The sequence below is a fragment of the Rana temporaria genome, chromosome 4 (genome assembly GCF_905171775.1).
Source record: "Rana temporaria chromosome 4, aRanTem1.1, whole genome shotgun sequence".
In the NCBI taxonomy this organism is placed as follows: Eukaryota; Metazoa; Chordata; class Amphibia; order Anura; family Ranidae; genus Rana; species Rana temporaria.
This window is the reverse complement of record NC_053492.1, coordinates 112,412,237-112,422,113: the sequence shown is the minus strand read 5'-3', so window position 1 is coordinate 112,422,113 and position 9,877 is coordinate 112,412,237.

The following is a 9,877-nucleotide window of genomic DNA, read 5'->3' as shown; positions in this document are numbered from 1 at the left end:
AGGTGTGAAAAATGAGAAGAAGTAGAAAATTCTTCTGGTCTGGGGGATTACCTACAGACATTAGACAAATGTGGGCAGTCTCACGCTGGCCATTTATGTGTATGTACAGTATGCTGGCTTCAAAAAGTTATATTTGCTTGTGGTACATGTGCCCCAGGTGCCCAGTCTAGCAATACCACCAATGACATTCTTGCAATCTGAAAAAACGATAGTAATTGCGCTAAAAGTGTCACCAATGTATATATTAAAAAAATATGAATAACTGAGAGGCAGCTGTACTCACTAAATAACCACATATAAAATATAAACAGCCATTAACCTAATTGTGATGCTCTGCCAACAAATTCAATTTGTAAGTGCGTAACAAAAATACTATAAATAATAAAAACACAAAAGGATCAACACGTGTTAAAAAAAAGCAACTTAATTGAAAGTCACACTTACTTAAAAAGTCCATAACCAAGGGAAAACGTGCAAATACAGTGAGTGACCCAAATATTCTCCCAAATTCTTCACCACTTGTGTGCACCCACAGTCGCAACCTGCTTACCGGATCCTCAGACCTCAAAAGAAGGAGGTCTGGCTACGCGGTAAAGGAAATAACCCAAATGGAATAATGGATGGGTGATAGCTTCCCAGTATGTCAAAAAGGACCTCACTTCACCAACAGCAGCAATCCACCATGCAGCACATCAGCTCGTAATTATGTTGATAACAAGCAAGAGGAAAAAGATCTCTCATGGTGTAATATTAACAAGAACTTTGAATAAAATTAGAAATATATTTACAAACATAAAAGGTGTAACGGCATTTCAGTAACATTAATACTCGATTAGCGCTTCAGCAGGGGTGATAACATCATCACTATTGCTCCGTCCGATGCGTTTCGACCATAAATAGTTTTTCCTTAGGAGATCGCAGAAAGTCCGGATTGCCCTTAAGGTCAATTTTTATCATTGCACCACAGAGAATATTCTTCCCCACGGTACTGTAATGTGGTATGCCAGCTGCAGGGCAGAGGATAAGAATTGTCTGTCTTGTGTGGTGATAACAGCACAGCGGATTATAGGTACAAATCTGCTAAATTTGGATACAACATATGCCAACCAATTAGCAAAGCAGGCAAAAAAGCTATTAGCAGTGAGCCCAGATAGCAAGAATAACTCACCACAATTTTGTGGCAGTGTTAAATTATAACTCTGTTAACTTGCTACACATTTTCACTGGCAAGTTGTACACTTGCAAAGCAACTGATGCACACGTTTCAGTTGATACTTTTCCAATTTGTAGCAAATTTGCATGGCAAGACTCTAGCAAGAGCAAAGTTGCACTGGTGAGTCTCCAGAAAGAGCTCTGCAAGTCTACAGCATGAAAATTCAGCCACAGTGACCCCTGTGGTGGAATGACTATTGCACAACATAACTGAACCAAAACTTGCAACAGACTTGGAGAATGTTTGCAAAGAAAGTTGATCTGAAGTCATGCAATGCAGACTTGCAGCAATTGCGCAACAACCTTAACAGGTAGGGTTGCCACCTGTTTGGGATTCACCCAGACAGTCCAAGGTTTGAATCATCGCAGGCTGAAACCCGGACACATTAGACAGACCAGGCTGTGGCTCCCCTAGTAACCAAAATAGTCACACTGCGGGTGGCTGTCTGGGAGCAGGTTCGGTATCACTGGGGGGCAGGGTGATGATGTCAGCAAGAGCAATTTGACCACACCCACTGTTCGCTATGGCACGCTATGCGCACTCCATTAATACTCTACTTGGGGCACCCAAAGGTGTCGCAGGCGACTAAAGTGTTTGGGCTTGGCTTGAAGAAAAGGTGGCAACCCTATTAGCAAGTCGTTTTCAAACTTGCAGCAAAGTTGCTTGCTATCTGGGCGGACGGATATGGGGGCATATGTTAGGAAATATGCATATGTGTTATTTAGTTTTTTATATTGCTGTTGTAGAGTACATAGAGAAATCTCATTGTAGGTATACAATGACAATAAAGTATTATTAGCAGTAATGAAAAGATTTCCTATTTTGGCTATAGGATAGGAAGCAAAGGGATATCTCCCCAATGAGACACAGATTGTAAATAAAAAAAGAATATGGGATAACCCTCATTTGCCATGCTAAATGAAAAAAAAAAAAAAAAAATATATATATATATATATATATATATATATATATATATATATATATATATATATATATATATATATATATATACTGATGGGATAACCCTCATTTCCCATACTAAATGAAAAAAAAAAAACTGATGGGATAACCCTCATTTCCCATACTAAATGAAAAAAAAAAAAAAGTTTTTGCCTTTAGTCTACTAACTACACTAACCTTGTTTTACCAACCATGAGCTGGGAACCTGCGCTTTAAAGGCTAGTCCTTTTGCACACCAAAATTTGCCCGACATTTTTTTTTATTTATTGTTCTGTGCTGCCCATGCAAGGTTCACAGCACAAAACGCCTCAAATGCCTCAAATGCCTGTACATGCTAAACAAAATGGCTAATTTCACTGCAATTCATTATAGTATCAGCTGCTTAAGACGTAAAATTGGTCCACAACAGAACAATACTGCTTGTTCTGAACAACTGAACAATTGATTTTTAGTGTCACCTTTGCCAGGCTAGTCTTTTTTCATACTGCAGCGTTCATTGCATAACAAGAGACAATAACTGCATTCCATTCTTTATTTGGAAGGTCAGTTGGGTCATGAGGTCTTTGGAGTGAAGGTCACATTGTGAGGAAAGACAGAGAAGACCTTCCATGGTGCACATGACTGAATATACCATCAGATACATTTTACTACAGTTAGAAAGAATTGCTCAACCAATCCCTACCAATACAGTAAAGTCAATGGCTGTGTCGGTCTGAATTATTTGTGACAGGACACAAATACGATTTCTTTTAGAAAGGAAAGATATCATGATGATTTGTATTGGCACCATGGCAACGTGTAACAGATCAATACCAAAATTCCAAAAATGCAGGAACAAGTGCTTTTTGTCTCAGGGTTCCAAATGATGTATTGCACTTGTATGACTGTCTCCAGAAAGGCAATACTTTGTTTGTATAAAAGTGAACTGTGTGAATTGTGCTTTGTTTACTGACATATATAGTAACCAGACAAAACGTATACTTTTGCTTAATTAATTTTTATAAAAACGATTGCAATGAAAATGTGAATTACGTGTTTAGTTATATAGAAAAAAAAATAGGCACACAATGCGTATATGTATTTATTATCTTATTTTTCAACTAAAAAAAGTCCATATGTGAGATACTGTAATATTAATATAGTTAGACTCATTTTGCTTTGATGGGTATTAGGCCTCGTGTACACTGCTGCTGGTAGAAGGGCTTTTAGGAGCAGTTGGGTATTTTTTTCAACTGCTCCTGAACTCTTCTCTATGTTATCTTATCGGTACATGTACACAGGGTCGTTTATAATCGTTTCTAGGCAGTTGAGTTTAGGGGCTTTTTTCTTGAACCCTGAAAAAATGCATTCAGAAGCTGTGTTTAGAGGCATTTCAAGCGTCAAACGCTGCTAACTCGCGTTGAGCAGGGTTTCGTTTACAAACGTTTTTCATGTTAACCAAAAAAAACGCATCTAAACGCACCATGTAAACGCGGCTAAACAGCCGTTTTTAGACGTCGGTTTCTAGCTGTCAAAGTTAATTAGTTCAGGAGAGGTTGAACAATGTCCCGTGTACATGAAGCCTTACCTCCAACATGGATTTTTTTAGAAATACATTCTAGACATAGCTGGTGATGTCTACATTCTCCAAATGGAAGTTATGTTTTACTGATGTGACGTTATTGGTGCCTAAACATAAACAATACAAACATCCTAATAAAAAAAAATAATCTTAAAACAAATAACAGACTTGTATAAGATATTTTGCAGTGGCTATGAATACTTCTCTAACTTAAAGCGGGAGTTCACCCGAAATTTTTTTTTTTAACATTAGATTGATGCTCATTTTGTCAAGGGGAATCGGGTGTTTTTTTTAAAAATCGAAGCAGTACTTACCGTTTTAGAGAGCGATCTTCTCCGCCGCTTCCGGATATGGTCTTCGGGACTAGGCGTTTCTATTTGATTGACAGGCTTCCGACGGTCGCAAACATCGCGTCACGAGTAGCCGAAAGAAGCCGAACGTCGGTGCGGCTCTATACGGCGCCTGCGCACCGACGTTCGGCTACAATTTTCGGAAAATCGTGACGCGATGTATGCGACCGTCGGAAGCCTGTCGGAAGACTGTCAATCGAATAGGAATGCCCAGTCCCATAGCCCATACCCGGAAGCGGCGGAGAAGATCGCTCTCTAAAACGGTAAGTACTACTTCGATTTAAAAAAAACTACCCGATTCCCCTTGACAAAATGAGCCTCAATCTAATGTTAAAAATTTAGTTTTCGGGTGAACCTCCACTTTAAGGTTGCCTTCATTTTTTACACAATGATTTTATTAGTTATATTTCAGAAAGATTACAAAATAAGTCAAACCACATAATGACAAATGGTATTTTTCAGTGTACGTTAGATAGGACGAAAATACAGAGCGGCTGCTAGAGCTACACTGCAGAAGCATAAGGAGTGGGGTTTTTGGGCTAGAACACCCTCAAACCCTAGGGTTGGGGATATTCCAAATATAAAAAATGATAAATGAAAAATACGGAGTATCAAAACAAGGCAGCATCAGTGAGGTACAGAAATGTATTAAATTGTAAACAAGTGCCTTCACTTCACATATATTTCCTTGCTTTCTTCAGAAAGTGAGAAAAGTGGCAAAGTTCTTAGCCTTTTATGCCTTGCAGCTCTAGGCCTTGTCTTCAAACGCCTTGGACATTGAGTTTGTAAGTTAATTCGTTTCATGGGTTTAATCCCTCAATCCAAAATCATGCCGGCTTCTAAAAAAAAAAATCTGGCCCCCTTGATGGTGAAAATTACATTAGATTTGAATCTCCATTGCAAGCCAGGGACTGATTGAAATGAACCTGCCAAACCTGTAATGTTAGAAGTACAGAAAATAAATATATGCGTAGCACCCTCCTAGAATAGGTTACTAGAGAAAGGCTCAGGTAAATCTAGTTTTTGACTCCTCTGTAAAAATTGGAGCAGTGCGTGATTGTTTTTAGTTGTTTTGGGTCTTACTGTCTGTAGATTCTACTGCTTCTCCCTGGCTTCTAGTGGATTTAAGAATGTAGTGGGTTGGAAGAGGCAGACCATTAGTCTGAATATTTATGTGGGCTCAGCAAATCCCTGGGAGTTGTGCTCAGTAGGTGGCTGAGGAGGGCATAAATAGCATGAGGTCTGGAGTAGCATGGTTCTTGTCCAGGAAGAGAAGATCCCAGACTGAAGGGCTGTTGCCCTTCTGGGCAGTTTAGCTGAAGTTTGCAGGAGTTCATCGGACTTCCAGCTCAGTTAGAGCTGGTGGGGGGCGGCTATTTTCTGGAATAATCGAGGTCCCAGCTCAGTAGGAGCTGGGGGGCCTATTTTCTGAAAGAAATTGGAGCCAAGTCCAGAGGGTTCACTGAGTGCTGCTCTGTACATTGTGCTTTCAGATTGGGGCTGGTGGAAGTAGACAGTGGAGGATTTACTGCCCATAGGGCTCAGAATGCTTCATTCACAGGTTGCATTTTCAGTGAGTGACTACACTGAATCAATCTTCTGAATCATTTTAAACATTTAAATGTAAAGGATACCTGCTATTATTTTGCTAGGTCTCACTTTGTTATGAGGAGTGCTAACCTCCATTATCTCCCACACTCCCAGTAAGGGCACGCTCATTGGAAAGGGGAATAGCAATTAACAGGGGTTTGTTCATAAGTCAAGGCAGCCAGATTCCCCTAACAATCTGAAATTAGTTGCAGACAGGTACCTCGATGAGTGTTCCTTGGCTAATGAAGTTACCCCTTCACCACTTGAAACCATCCAAATGACACCCAAAGTGCTCAAATGAAAAACTTGCTCACCAGATGGCCATGACGTCTTTAACTAAAAAGAAGGTCCTGAAGCGCTATAAAGAGAAATCCTGCAGTAGGTAGACTGGAGAAACATTTAATGTTATAAGCTATGTATAAATGTCAATGGTCCCAAAAATGTGTCAAAAGTGTCCGATCTGTCCGTCGCAATGAATGTCGCAGTACCACAAAAAATCGAAGATCACCGCCATTACTAGTATAAAAAAAAAGAATGCCATAAAAATGCCATAAATCTTTCCCATAGTTTGCAGACACTATAACTTTTGTGCAAACCAATCAATATACACAGATTTTTTTTACCAAAAATATGCAGAAGAATATTTTTGGGCAATATATATATTGGCCTAAACTGATGAAGAAATTTGTTTTAAAAAAAAAAATTGTGGATATTTTTATAGCAAAGAATATTGTTGTTTTCAAAATTGTTGCTCTTTTTTGTTTATAGCGCTAAAAATAAAAACCACAGAGGTGATATACAGTACAAATACAACCAAAAGAAAGCTCTATTTGTGGGAAAAAAAGGACACAAATTTTGTTTGGGTACAGCATTGCACGACCGCGCAATTGTCAGTTAAACCGATGCAGTGCCAAATTGTAAAAAGTGCTCTGGTCCGGAAGGGGGTAAAATCTTCCGCGGGCTGAAGTGGTTAAGCGTAACATAAAAACAACTGTCTATGCCACAGATTTAGGCAGATTCAGAAAGATTTAGGCCGGCGTATAAGTAGATACGCCAGCCTAAGTCAGAATCTGCGCCAACGCAAATTTAAGCGTATTCTGGTAACCAGATACGCTTAAATTAGGCTAAGATACGAGCGGCATAAGTGTCTTACACCGTCGTATCTTAAAGTGTAATTAGGCTGGCCACTAGGTGGCGCTTCCATTGCGTTCTGTGTAGAATATGTAAATCACTAGATACGCCGATTCACGAACGTACGCCCGGGCGACGCAGTACAGATACGCCGTTTACGTAAGGCATTTTCAGGCGTATAGTTATTCCATCAAATAGCTGGACTAGTAATGTTAAGTATGGCCGTCGTTCCCGCGCCGAAATTTGAAAACTTTACGTCGTTTGCGTAAGTTGTCCGTGAATAGGGCTGGACGTAATTTACGTCCACGTTGAAACCAATACGTCCGTGCGGCGTACTTAGCCGCAATGCACACTGGGATATGTACACGGACGGCGCATGCGCCGTTCTTAAAAAACTTCAATCACGTCAGGTCACACTTCATATAAATAAAACACGCCCCCACATCCTCATTTGAATTAGGCGCGCTTACGCCGGCCCCATTTACGCTACGCCGCCGTAACTTAGCAGGCAAGTACTTTGTGAATACAGTACTTGCCTTGCTAACTTACGACGGCGTAGTGTAAACACGATACACTACGCCGCCGCAAGGATGCGCCCGCCTACCTGAATCCACCTAATTGTCTTTAGGTTGCTTTGCTCTTGTTGTTTCTGATCTTGGCAGCAACATTTTACAGGGATTGACAAATATCAAAGTGCGCCAAATACCCAGCCCTGGCTGCCCATGAGGTAAATTGGCTGCTTCAGGCGGTTGGGGGGGGACAATAACCTGTATTCACACCTATGCATTTTTAGTGCTTTTTGCGTTTTGCAGATTTGCTCTACAGAACGTGTTCCATAAGAAACCATGTTAAATCGACTGTAGTGCAACACAAAAAATGCATAGGTGTGAATCCAGCCTAATGCCGTGTACACACGATCGTAATTTCCGACAAGAAAAGTTCGATGTGAGCTTTTGGTCGGAAATTCCGACAGTGTGTAGGTTCCATCGGACATTTTCTGTCAGAATTTCTGACAGCAAAAATTTGAGAGTTGGTTCTCAAATTTTCCGACGGGAAAAGTTCGTCTGTATGTAATTCCGACGCACAAAAATCCTACGCATGCTCGGAATCATTGAACTTAATTTTTCTCGGCTCGTCGTAGTGTTGTACGTGACCGCGTTCTTAACAGTCGGAATTTCCGACAACATTTGTGTGACCGTGTATACGCAACACAAGTTTGAGCCAACATTCAGTCGGAAAAAAATCCACGGTTTTCTTGTCGGAAATTCCGATCGTGTATACGCGGCATAAGACCAGAGTGTCAATATTGGACTCTTCATCCTCAGTGCATACTCAGCCCTGTGTATGTTCAGCCCCCGGGCCGACCAGCTTTATTGTTTTTTCTAGTTCAAGCAGCACTCATGGAGGCACAGAAACAAGAGTGTCTGTAGGGTGGCAACGATGCCAGGGTGTTCACACTGGACACTACATCCTCTGAGCATATTCAGCCCTGTGTACTGTATGTTCAGCCTTGACTAATGAAAAATTATTACAATTTCTTTATAATTATGAAGAACTGTAAGCCCTGGTTCACACCGGTGCGGCTTAAAAATCATGCTACTTCAGCACGATTTCAAAGCCGCAGATCAGTGCGATTTAGGCCTCCAATTTCAATTGCAACTTGCGACTTCATTTACTAGAAGTCAAGGCAAATCACAATGAAATCGCAAAAAAGTCGTGTAGGAACCTTTTTCAAAGTCGCTACATCTTGAAGGTATCGGTTTTAGTTTCGGAGCATTTGCACAAGTACAAGTACTCGTGAAAATGCTTTGTATCGGCACTGATACCGCTGTTGACATTGGTGCAACACTAGTTGTTATGGTGCAGATGGCACTCGTGGAGGCACAGTAGGGGGTGGTACTGGGGCTAGAGTGTCTATATTGGACATTCCATCCTCAATGCATGTTCAGCCCCAGGGCCGCACAGCATCATTGGTTGTTATTAGGGTTGTCCCGATACCACTTTTTTAGGACCGAGTACAAGTACCGATACTTTTTTTCAAGTAGTCGCCGATACCGAATACCGATACTTTTTTTAAATGTGTCCCCAAATGCAGCCATGTCCCCCCCATATGCAGCCATGTCCCCCACATATGCAGCCATGTCCCTCTAGCCATGTCCCTCACATATGCAGCCATGTCCCTCTAGCCATGTCCCTCACATATGCAGCCATGTCCCTCTAGCCATGTCCCTCACATATGCAGCCATGTCCCTCTAGCCATGTCCCTCACATATGCAGCCATGTCCCTCTAGCCATGTCCCTCACATATGCAGCAATGTCCCTCTAGCCATGTCCCTCACATATGCAGCAATGTCCCTCTAGCCATGTCCCTCACATATGCAGCCATGTCCCTCTAGCCATGTCCCTCACATATGCAGCCATGTCCCTCACATATGCAGCCATGTCCCTCTAGCCATGTCCCTCACATATGCAGCAATGTACCTCTAGCCATGTCCCTCGATGCGGCGGCGCGATGCGGCGGCAGCGGCGGGGGGGGAAAGGGGGGGGAAAGTATTCTATTTAGGTATCGGGGGTATTTGCGCGAGTACGAGTACTCCCGCAAATACTCGGTATCGGTCCCGATACCGATACTGGTATCGGTATCTGGACAACCCTAGTTGTTATAGTGATGATGGCACTCATGAAGGCACAGTAGGTGGGTGGTGCTGGGTGTCTATATGGGACATTCCATCCTCAATGCATGTTTAGCCCCAGGGCCACACAGCATCATTGGTTCTTAAAGTAATGATGGCACTCATGGAGGCACAGTAGGTGGGTGGTGCTGGGTGTCTATATGGGACATTCCATCCTCAATGCATGTTCATCCCCAGGGCCGCACTGCATCATTGGTTGTTAAAGTGATGATGGCACTCATGAAGGCACAGTAGGTGGGTGGTGCTGGGTGTCTATATGGGACATTCCATCCTCAATGCATGTTTAGCCCCAGGGCCGCACTGCATCATTGGTTGTTAAGGTGAAGAGGGCACTCATGTAGGCACAGAAGGGGGTAGCACTGAGGCTGGAGTGCCCATA